The sequence below is a fragment of the Pleurodeles waltl genome, chromosome 7, assembly GCF_031143425.1.
Source record: "Pleurodeles waltl isolate 20211129_DDA chromosome 7, aPleWal1.hap1.20221129, whole genome shotgun sequence".
Lineage (NCBI taxonomy): Eukaryota > Metazoa > Chordata > Amphibia > Caudata > Salamandridae > Pleurodeles > Pleurodeles waltl.
In genome coordinates, this window is record NC_090446.1 from 652,663,012 (window position 1) to 652,675,449 (window position 12,438).

General features: G+C 45.7%; 1 long non-coding RNA gene across 2 annotated transcripts in view; it reads left to right on the top strand.

Moving 5' to 3' along the window:
* Window positions 1–11,184, top strand: part of LOC138304522 (uncharacterized) — a 108,069-nt gene extending 96,885 nt beyond the window's left edge. The window contains exon 5 of one of the 2 annotated variants that reach the window (XR_011205585.1): window positions 10,370–11,184. This is a non-coding gene — a long non-coding RNA (uncharacterized lncRNA). The remainder of the gene's footprint in view (window positions 1–10,369) is intronic. The other variant, XR_011205584.1, reaches the window with a different exon arrangement.
* Window positions 11,185–12,438: the final 1,254 nt, after the last annotated feature.

The window sequence follows — 12,438 nt, forward strand, 5'->3', positions numbered from 1 at the left end:
TAGCCAGGATGGCCAAAAGATTGGCTTTGGAAAGACAGATCCTAGCCATAGAGAGGGAAAGACAAGAGATGGGCCTAGGACCCATCAATGGTGGCAGCAACATAAATAGGGTCAGAGATTCTCCTGACATGTTGAAAATCCCTAAAGGGATTGTAACTAAATATGAAGATGGTGATGACATCACCAAATGGTTCACAGCTTTTGAGAGGGCTTGTGTAACCAGAAAAGTGAACAGATCTCACTGGGGTGCTCTCCTTTGGGAAATGTTCACAGGAAAGTGTAGGGATAGACTCCTCACACTCTCTGGACAAGATGCAGAATCTTATGACCTCATGAAGGGTACCCTGATTGAGGGCTTTGGATTCTCCACTGAGGAGTATAGGATTAGATTCAGGGGGGCTCAAAAATCCTCGAGCCAGACCTGGGTTGACTTTGTAGACTACTCAGTGAAAACACTAGATGGTTGGATTCAAGGCAGTGGTGTAAGTAATTATGATGGGCTGTACAATTTATTTGTGAAAGAACACCTATTAAGTAATTGTTTCAATGATAAACTGCATCAGTATCTGGTAGACCTAGGACCAATTTCTCCCCAAGAATTGGGAAAGAAGGCGGACCATTGGGTCAAGACAAGGGTGTCCAAGACTTCAACAGGGGGTGACCAAAAGAAAGGGGTCACAAAGACTCCCCAGGGGAAGGGTGATGAGACAACCAAAACTAAAAATAGTAAAGAGTCTTCTACAGGCCCCCAAAAACCTGCACAGGAGGGTGGGCCCAGAGCCTCTTCACAAAACAATGGGTACAAGGGTAAAAACTTTGATCCCAAAAAGGCCTGGTGTCATAGCTGTAAACAGCATGGACACCAAACTGGAGACAAGGCCTGTCCCAAGAAAGGTTCCACTCCAAACTCCCATCCAGGTAACACTGGTATGGCTAGTCTCCAAGTGGGATCAACAGTGTGCCCAGAGCAAATCAGGGTCCACACTGAAGCTACTCTAGTTTCTGAGGGTGGGGTGGATTTAGCCACACTAGCTGTCTGGCCGCCTAACATGCAAAAATACAGACAGCAACTCTTAATTAATGGGACTAGAATAGAGGGCCTGAGGGATACAGGTGCCAGTGTCACCATGGTGACAGAGAAACTGGTTTCCCCTGGCCAATACCTGACTGGAAAAACTTACACAGTCACCAACGCTGACAATCAGAGAAAAGTACATCCCATGGCAATGGTTACTTTAGAATGGGGAGGGGTCAATGGCCTGAAACAGGTGGTGGTCTCCTCAAATATCCCAGTGGACTGTCTGCTTGGAAATGACCTGGAGTCCTCAGCATGGGCTGAGGTAGAACTAAAAACCCATGCAGCAATGCTGGGTATCCCTGAACTGGTGTGTGTGAAAACAAGAGCACAATGCAAGGCACAGGGTGAACAAGTAGAGCTGGAGTCTGGAATAATGGCCCAGCCTACCAAGAGAACAGGAAAGTCAGTTGGGAAACCAACTGCAACACAGCAAAAGAAAGGGAACCTCTCTTCTCAGGAAGAAGTTCTGCCCTCTGAGGGAACTGAGCCTTTGGGGCTTGAACCTTATCAGGTTGAGCTCTTAGGCCCAGGGGGACCCTCAAGGGAGGAGCTGTGTAAGGGACAAGAAACCTGTCCCTCTCTTGAAGGCCTTAGGCAGCAAGCTGCTGAAGAGTCCAAAGGCAAGAAAAATGGAACACATAGGGTCTATTGGGAAGATGGACTCCTGTACACTGAGGCCAGAGACCCCAAACCTGGTGCCACTAGGAGAGTGGTAGTGCCTCAGCTGTTCAGAGAGTTCATCCTAACATTGGCCCATGACATTCCCCTTGCTGGACTTTTGGGACAAACCAAGACGTGGGAGAGGTTAGTCAACCACTTCTACTGGCCCAATATGTCCAACATGGTTAACGAGTTTTGCCTCTCCTGCCCCACCTGTCAAGCCAGTGGTAAGACAGGTGGGCACCCAAAGGCCCCCCTCATTCTACTTCCAGTGGTGGGGGTCCCCTTTGAAAGAGTGGGTGTGGACATAGTTGGTCCACTAGAACCTCCCACAGCCTCAGGAAATATGTATATCCTGGTAGTAGTGGATCATGCTACCAGGTATCCTGAAGCTATTCCCCTTAGGTCGACTACTGCCCCTGCAGTAGCCAAGGCCCTCATTGGTATCTTTACCAGAGTGGGTTTCCCTAAGGAGGTGGTGTCTGACAGAGGTACCAACTTCATGTCAGCATACCTGAAACATATGTGGAATGAGTGTGGAGTGACTTATAAATTCACTACACCTTACCATCCACAAACTAATGGCTTAGTTGAGAGATTCAACAAGACATTAAAGGGCATGATCATGGGGCTCCCAGAAAAGCTCAAAAGGAGATGGGATGTCCTCTTGCCATGTCTGCTTTTCGCTTACAGAGAGGTGCCACAGAAGGGAGTAGGATTCTCACCCTTTGAACTTCTGTTTGGTCATCCTGTAAGGGGACCACTTGCTCTTGTTAAAGAAGGCTGGGAGAGACCTCTTCATGAGCCTAAACAAGACATAGTGGACTATGTACTTGGCCTTCGCTCTAGAATGGCAGAGTACATGGAAAAGGCAACCAAAAACCTTGAGGCCAGCCAACAACTCCAGAAGTTTTGGTATGACCAAAAGGCTGCACTGGTTGAGTTCCAACCAGGGCAGAAAGTCTGGGTTCTGGAGCCTGTGGCTCCCAGGGCACTCCAGGACAAATGGAGTGGCCCTTACCCAGTGCTAGAAAGGAAGAGTCAGGTCACCTACCTGGTGGACCTGGGCACAAGCAGGAGCCCCAAGAGGGTGATCCATGTGAACCGCCTTAAGCTCTTCCATGACAGGGCTGATGTAAATCTGTTGATGGTAACAGATGAGGATCAGGAGGCAGAGAGTGAACCTCTCCCTGATCTTCTGTCATCAGACCCAAAAGATGGCTCAGTAGATGGAGTGATCTACTCAGACACCCTCTCTGGCCAACAGCAAGCTGATTGTAGGAGAGTCCTACAACAGTTTCCTGAACTCTTCTCCTTAACCCCTGGTCAGACACACCTGTGTACCCATGATGTGGACACAGGAGACAGCATGCCTGTCAAGAACAAAATCTTTAGACAATCTGACCATGTTAAGGAAAGCATCAAGGTGGAAGTCCACAAGATGCTAGAATTGGGAGTAATTGAGCGCTCTGACAGCCCCTGGGCTAGCCCAGTGGTCTTAGTCCCCAAACCTCACACCAAAGATGGAAAGAAAGAGATGAGGTTTTGTGTGGACTACAGAGGGCTCAATTCTGTCACCAAGACAGATGCTCATCCAATTCCAAGAGCTGATGAGCTCATAGATAAATTAGGTGCTGCCAAATTCTTAAGTACCTTTGACTTGACAGCAGGGTACTGGCAAATAAAAATGGCACCTGGAGCAAAAGAGAAAACAGCATTCTCCACACCTGATGGGCATTATCAGTTTACTGTTATGCCCTTTGGTTTAAAGAATGCCCCTGCCACCTTCCAAAGGTTGGTGAATCAAGTCCTTGCTGGCTTGGAGTCCTTTAGCACAGCTTATCTTGATGATATTGCTGTCTTTAGCTCCACCTGGCAGGATCACCTGGTCCACCTGAAGAAGGTTTTGAAGGCTCTGCAATCTGCAGGCCTCTCTATCAAGGCATCCAAATGCCAGATAGGGCAGGGAACTGTGGTTTACTTGGGACACCTTGTAGGTGGAGGCCAAGTTCAGCCACTCCAACCCAAGATCCAGACTATTCTGGACTGGGTAGCTCCAAAAACCCAGACTCAAGTCAGGGCATTCCTTGGCTTGACTGGGTATTACAGGAGGTTTGTGAAGGGATATGGATCCATTGTGACAGCCCTCACTGAACTCACCTCCAAGAAAATGCCCAAGAAAGTGAACTGGACTGTGGAATGCCAACAGGCCTTTGACACCCTGAAACAGGCAATGTGCTCAGCACCAGTTCTAAAAGCTCCAGATTATTCTAAGCAGTTCATTGTGCAGACTGATGCCTCTGAACATGGGATAGGGGCAGTTTTGTCCCAAACAAATGATGATGGCCTTGACCAGCCTGTTGCTTTCATTAGCAGGAGGTTACTCCCCAGGGAGCAGCGTTGGAGTGCCATTGAGAGGGAGGCCTTTGCTGTGGTTTGGTCCCTGAAGAAGCTGAGACCATACCTCTTTGGGACTCACTTCCTAGTTCAAACTGACCACAGACCTCTCAAATGGCTGATGCAAATGAAAGGTGAAAATCCTAAACTGTTGAGGTGGTCCATCTCCCTACAGGGAATGGACTTTATAGTGGAACACAGACCTGGGACTGCCCATGCCAATGCAGATGGCCTTTCCAGGTTCTTCCACTTAGAAAATGAAGACTCTCTTGGGAAAGGTTAGTCTCATCCTCTTTCGTTTGGGGGGGGGTTGTGTAAGGAAATGCCTCCTTGGCATGGTTGCCCCCTGACTTTTTGCCTTTGCTGATGCTATGTTTACAATTGAAAGTGTGCTGAGGCCTGCTAACCAGGCCCCAGCACCAGTGTTCTTTCCCTAACCTGTACTTTTGTATCCACAATTGGCAGACCCTGGCATCCAGATAAGTCCCTTGTAACTGGTACTTCTAGTACCAAGGGCCCTGATGCCAAGGAAGGTCTCTAAGGGCTGCAGCATGTCTTATGCCACCCTGGAGACCTCTCACTCAGCACAGACACACTGCTTGCCAGCTTGTGTGTGCTAGTGAGGACAAAACGAGTAAGTCGACATGGCACTCCCCTCAGGGTGCCATGCCAGCCTCTCACTGCCTATGCAGTATAGGTAAGACACCCCTCTAGCAGGCCTTACAGCCCTAAGGCAGGGTGCACTATACCATAGGTGAGGGTACCAGTGCATGAGCATGGTACCCCTACAGTGTCTAAACAAAACCTTAGACATTGTAAGTGCAGGGTAGCCATAAGAGTATATGGTCTGGGAGTCTGTCAAACACGAACTCCACAGCACCATAATGGCTACACTGAAAACTGGGAAGTTTGGTATCAAACTTCTCAGCACAATAAATGCACACTGATGCCAGTGTACATTTTATTGTAAAATACACCACAGAGGGCACCTTAGAGGTGCCCCCTGAAACTTAACCGACTGTCTGTGTAGGCTGACTAGTTCCAGCAGCCTGCCACACCAGAGACATGTTGCTGGCCCCATGGGGAGAGTGCCTTTGTCACTCTGAGGCCAGTAACAAAGCCTGCACTGGGTGGAGATGCTAACACCTCCCCCAGGCAGGAGCTGTGACACCTGGCGGTGAGCCTCAAAGGCTCACCCCTTTGTCACAGCCCAGCAGGGCACTCCAGCTTAGTGGAGTTGCCCGCCCCCTCCGGCCACGGCCCCCACTTTTGGCGGCAAGGCTGGAGGGAACAAAGAAAGCAACAAGGAGGAGTCACTGGCCAGTCAGGACAGCCCCTAAGGTGTCCTGAGCTGAGGTGACTCTGACTTTTAGAAATCCTCCATCTTGCAGATGGAGGATTCCCCCAATAGGGTTAGGATTGTGACCCCCTCCCCTTGGGAGGAGGCACAAAGAGGGTGTACCCACCCTCAGGGCTAGTAGCCATTGGCTACTAACCCCCCAGACCTAAACACGCCCTTAAATTTAGTATTTAAGGGCTACCCTGAACCCTAGAAAATTAGATTCCTGCAACTACAAGAAGAAGGACTGCCTAGCTGAAAACCCCTGCAGAGGAAGACCAGAAGACGACTACTGCCTTGGCTCCAGAAACTCACCGGCCTGTCTCCTGCCTTCCAAACATCCTGCTCCAGCGACGCCTTCCAAAGGGACCAGCGACCTCGACATCCTCTGAGGACTGCCCCTGCTTCGAAAAGACAAGAAACTCCCGAGGACAGCGGACCTGCTCCAAGAAAGGCTGCAACTTTGTTTCCAGCAGCCTTGAAAGAACCCTGCAAGCTCCCCGCAAGAAGCGCGAGACTTGCAACACTGCACCCGGCGACCCCGACTCGGCTGGTGGAGATCCAACACCTCAGGAGGGACCCCAGGACTACTCTGATACTGTGAGTACCAAAACCTGTCCCCCCTGAGCCCCCACAGCGCCGCCTGCAGAGGGAATCCCGAGGCTTCCCCTGACCGCGACTCTTTGAATCCAAAGTCCCGACGCCTGGGAGAGACCCTGCACCCGCAGCCCCCAGGACCTGAAGGACCGGACTTTCACTGGACAAGTGACCCCCAGGAGTCCCTCTCCCTTGCCCAAGTGGAGGTTTCTCCGAGGAACCCCCCCCTTGCCTGCCTGCAGCGCTGAAGAGATCCCGAGATCTCTCATAGACTAACATTGCGAACCCGACGCCTGTTTCTACACTGCACCCGGCCGCCCCCGCGCCGCTGAGGGTGAAATTTCTGTGTGGGCTTGTGTCCCCCCCGGTGCCCTACAAAACCCCCTTGGTCTGCCCTCCGAAGACGCGGGTACTTACCTGCAAGCAGACCGGAACCGGGGCACCCCCTTCTCTCCATTCTAGCCTATGTGTTTTGGGCACCACTTTGAACTCTGCACCTGACCGGCCCTGAGCTGCTGGTGTGGTAACTTTGGGGTTGCGCTGAACCCCCAACGGTGGGCTACCTTGGACCAAGAACTGAACCCTGTAAGTGTCTTACTTACCTGGGAAAACTAACAAAAACTTACCTCCCCTAGGAACTGTGAAAATTGCACTGTGTCCACTTTTAAAACAGCTATTTGTCAATAACTTGTAAAGTATACATGCAATTTTTATGATTTAAAGTTCCTAAAGTACTTACCTGCAATACCTTTCGAATGAGATATTACATGTAGAATTTGAACCTGTGGTTCTTAAAATAAACTAAGAAAAGATATTTTTCTATAACAAAACCTATTGGCTGGATTTGTCTCTGAGTGTGTGTACCTCATTTATTGTCTATGTGTATGTACAACAAATGCTTAACACTACTCCTTGGATAAGCCTACTGCTCGACCACACTACCACAAAATAGAGCATTAGTATTATCTCTTTTTACCACTATTTTACCTCTAAGGGGAACCCTTGGACTCTGTGCATGCTATTCCTTACTTTGAAATAGCACATACAGAGCCAACTTCCTACATCTACCTTCCAGACTTGTGTCACAGCGGTACAGACAATAAGTCATCCAAGACCAGCAAAGATCCAAAAAGGCAATAGCATTTATTAGTACTGTAAAGTGGGATAAAAATATAAAAATGTAAACGGCCGACACATTTCGGCTCAACATCTTCTACTGGGCCTCATTAAAAACAACAAAAGTTAAAGTGAATTTATAGCTAGGTGTGAAAAAAATCTTTTGTTTTTTTAAAACACTCTAGGAATGTACTGAAAAAAACAAAGGTTAAAGTAACTTTATAGTTAGGTCAAATGTTAGTGATACCATTTTGAACTAAAAAAAACACAGACATTCACCAGTTATAGTTAGCAGTGCTAATTATGACTTGTGCCTCCACCATGCACTGCTTACGACCTCACATATGACATCACTCATAGCATGATCTATGACATAATTTATTACATCACTGCTGACATCTCAAATGAAAACACAGGTTACACATTCTGCACCGCTGCAGTCAGGGAAATTGCTGTGTCCCGTGGGTTGGCCTTCCCGGGACATACCTTGCTAGCAGACCCAGGGGGTGGGGACCTTGGGGCCATTAATGACTCAGGTAAACTTGCAGTGGGTGGTGAGCTCCCAGGGGCTTTTTGAGGCTCGAGGAGAGGGTCTGCATGCCCCCTCATCATTTTCTTAAATTTTGGTCCTTGGGTTGGCACCCCAGGGCCTCTTGAAGGAAAGGAGTCACACATTCCCCGTCCCTTAAAAAGTAATATTGGCCCGGGGTGGGCTCCCCGGGGCATAAGGTAAGTAAATGCAGGCCGTTTGCTATTCTTTTATTTTTGGATCCCGCTGGAGTCTCATCAGATTGCAGCCTTTTTAGCAGTTTTTTAAATTTATTTTTTGGCACCATGAATCACCCCGTAGAGCCTAGAGGTTCACGGTATCCCTACCCTTCCCCCTAAACTGTTTTTTTCCCAAGTTTTGTAATGGCTGTCAGCAACATTTTTTGCATGTTGTTAGTGCTTGCTTTCAGGGAGCAAGACAGCCCAAGGGAAATATTGCTCCGTGGCCAATCAGAATGGTCAATTTTTAAATTGGGGCACCTGTGAGAGTCGATCAAGACTCCTGCAGGCCCAACTGTCCATATATCTATAACATTTTGTACCCTACATTTCTCAAAATACTACTGAACAGTTTTACACTAAATCACAATCTGCGGACCAAGATCTAGCTTCCTGCCGAATTTGGTGAATTCTGCTCAGCAGTTTTTGCTGTAGCCTGTCTTAAAGAAGTATAGGGAAATTGTATGGGGATTTTGTGTTTTGGACTCCTCTTTTTTCTCAGCTCCCGCTTGATGGATCAGCCCAAAACTTCCCAGAAAGGTGCAGAGGTAATCAACTTTAAAAAAAAGTTTTGTGAGGGTTCGTCAAACGGGGCCAAAGTTATTAGCAAACAACCTTTTTATGAAAAAGCAGACCTAACTATAAGTAGCTAGTGGTGATAAATGTGCATAATCATGATGATCACCAGTTAAAGGTGTTCCCACCAGTTTTATCTGTGGCCCCTTGTGTGCCCCCCCTAGAAATCATGTCTAGGAATCCCACTGGACATGATCCTGCCCTTTCAGATTTCCAGCTAGGTAGCTTGCTCTTTCATAACTAGTAGGGAATGGGAATTCAGGGCAAATGTGGTGAGAGAGTTTCAACTGGCACATCAGCATAACAAATTTCGCAATCAGTTTCTGCTCTAGAGTTTGGCAGACGGTAGTCCATCCATTAGGGTGGTGGAGGGCATTATGCCCTACCAGTGGTGACTTCTGTACCTTTGCAGGAACCACTGTAGTGGTTGTTCCTGTCAAGGTGCCAAACGTTTTGCGGACGGCAGTCGTCAGGGTTGATGGCCATTCACCAAATTTTTACCAGCATTTTTTATCAGTAATTAACTCCCAAAGTTTGTGTTTTTATAGAAAAAAAAACGCTAATGACCCTTATACCCAGGGATTTTTTTCCTGCAGGTTGGAGTTATTATTTGTTTTTTCCTGTCACTCACCTTCAGATTTTACCAGCCACTGATGGATATTAAAAAAGAACTTCACACCATCCACACTGAAGAGGTTATGCCCTTCCTCCAACAGCCCCTACTTCGTTCAGGCTACTGGAGAAACGTTTCCATGAATAGAGCCCATAGACAGAAAGCTGAAGGTGTCAACCGCATGTGTGTCAAAGGGCACAGTTCATCAAACTCTAAATCGCTTCCTTAATCTTCAAAAATTGCACTTTTAAAAAAAATAATGGGTCACATGCAATTGCACAAATGAAGAAAATCATAGCTTCTATTGGACTTGGCCCTTTCTGCAGGGTCATACCCAACCTTTGTGCTTTCACCCTCCTGTTTTCAGAACCGATTTTGCTGATATTTAGGAGTCTGCAAACTCTACCCCTGCTGACCAGTGCTAAAGTGCTTGTGCTCTCTCATTTAAACATGATAAAATTGTTTTAACCCTATTTCGGACATTTCATTTATTTGTAAGCCCAAGTAAAGTAGTACTACATGTACCCATCGCCTGAGAACTGAATGCTACTAGTGGGCCTGCCCACTCAATTAGCCCTTTTAAACATATCTCAGGCCTGCATTGCAGCTTGTGTATGCAGATTTAAAATACTATTTCGACTTGGCAAAATAAAAATGTTGCCAGGCCCAAAGCTTCCTACCCTAGCATAGGCCCAATACAGCCCATAGGGCAGGCTTCAGTGTATTAAAACAGTTGGGCATGTACTGGTTAACCTTTACATGTCCTGATAGTGAAAAACTCTTAAATTCATTGTACACTACTTCACTGCTTGCCTCTCCCATAGGGTAACATTAGATTAACTTATTACATTTAATATGTGATTGCTTCCAATTAGAGAAGGTAAGAATGCCATGCTTGGTGTCTAAAGAATTATAATTTAAAAACCTGTTTAACGATAAGGTCAGATTTTTAATTCCCAATTCAGAAAATGACACTTTTAGAAAGTTGGAATTTTCTTGTCCCAACAATTTGGTGCCTGCAACGTATCCTGGGGCCCGTGGCTAGATATAGATGCAGTTGGTCTTTGTGTATCACTCCCAAACAGGGAGACAAAGGAGAAATAGGTGTTGGTAGTATGGACCATCTCTGATGAGGAGGAGGAGCTGTCACCTACCACACTTGCACATCACAAAGGCTCTGCCCAGCACACTGACAAAGGGTGACCATATTCTTTTGTGTCCTCAGGCAAGTTGGGGGCAAGACAAGGAGGCAGCACCTACACTCTGTCTGCTGTGAGTCCTACTAACAAGTGGTGCCACCCCAGTCCTGGATCCTAGGAAGTGCTGCTGTACTGTTCCAGCTGTGGTCCTGTGGGCAGAACCGATGGAGTGTGACGCATCTCCACGCAGCTCCGCTTCGGAACCACAACTGTTTGTTGCATCCCTGGACAGGACCTCGAATCACAGCCCATAGCTTCCTCTGAAATGCCACTGTACGACACATTTTTGACTCAACTATTTTTATCGCAAGCCTCTCATCAATGGTGTCTTTGACAACAAAAGACTTTGCATTGCCGATCTGCAGCTCCTCTGAACTGCGCTGTGAAATGCATCCTCGACGTTGGATCTTGCAATGCTCTTCAAACCATGATTTATGGTACTTTGTTTAGCGGACCTAACTTGGTCCCTGTATCTGGCCCATGCTCCATCGCAGTTGGCCAGAACTTGTGACTTTGTCCCGGTCTGGAATTACCAGATAACCACATTTGGCGCTTTGTGCTTCTAGGCACTATTTACACTTACATTTTATAATTCCATTTCTCTGGTTCTACTGTTTTGATTTTTGTCATTTTGGTTTCAAATAATGTATTAAATGTTACTCTATTTCCCTAAATTGGTGTGGGATTTTTGTTTTTACTGTTTGAGATGCTGCAGAAATACTTTACCCATAGCCTTTACGTAAAGCCTGACTTAGAACAGGTTAATTTGGGGTTTCTTTGTGACTTCACCTTGACAGAACTCTTGTTGCTCCTTGAGTAGGGTTTCACCCCCCTCTCAATTAGTAATTCAATATCCTACAGCCTCCTCAAATATTGGATAGATTAACGTGAGATCAGTGGAATCCAAGACCAGTACAGCAGTACAATATTGCACCTGCATTGCCAGCTTGGTGTGTATCCACCCTTTGCCTTTGTTCTATTGCCAAGATAGGAGTGCAAAAGGAGTATTTAAATGCAGTGGTACTTACTTTGCTTGTGCATTGGAAAATTACCTACTAGAATTAAATAAGAGGACCAAATAATTTTAAATAAGCCCTGATGGAGCTAAAAGATCATAATTTATGATCCCAACCTTCAATTGTTACTGATTTTTACAGAAAATATTGGCAGTAAACTATATTTATTTATATCAATTTATACATATGGACAAAAACTGAAAAGAAAACGCATGTTGAATAATTCTAAATGATGTCGACCATGATTGCCAGGCTGAAAAATAAGCAGACACTCGGGCAGTTAAAGGATATTTAAAAAGGCTTATATTCCCTAATGAAGATTTCCATACCTGCTGATATGCATACGTTTGTACTATAATGGAAATATTTTCGTATGAGTGGGGCCCATTTCTGTTTTGATTACATGTGAAAATGTACTAGTTGAGGCTACATTTTTTCACATGACACGAAATTATTATTTACAAACACTAATGCAATCAGAAAAAAAATAACATGGACAGAAAAATTATTTATGAATGCCATAAAGGTGGAAGCCCTAATAGTAATATATAAAGGTATAAAAAGTATCATGACACGGGAGGGGGGCTAATAATAATACATAGTGTGTTTTGGAAAGGAGTTAGGATTAGATTTAGACCCAAAAAACCTAAACATACGCATTCCAGCACTGTTTTAGAACATGGAAACCAAACAACAGTTTTTGTGAAAGACGTTAATGATGCTTTGGCACATATTGTCAGAAAGAAAAGGAAAGTAGCATAATATATGATGCAAAAAAAATAAAAGCAAGCAACTGCATTTTGAACAAGGAGAGTTAGAAAGTATTCCAACTCATTGTCCATTTTCTGTATACAGTAACAAAGAATAAACAGACAAACTTATGCTAGAAAAATTATAAGAATTAAAAAACATTTTGCTATTTAACCATGGCGATGTCTGCTTTCAATAAACATTTTAAATGAAAAAGAAATGTCAATTATATATAAATTATTGCCACAGTACAGATGCATCCTAGCAGCCAGATGTACTTGGAGCAGCTATTAAAAACCTATTTAATTGTCATTCACATAACACGAAAA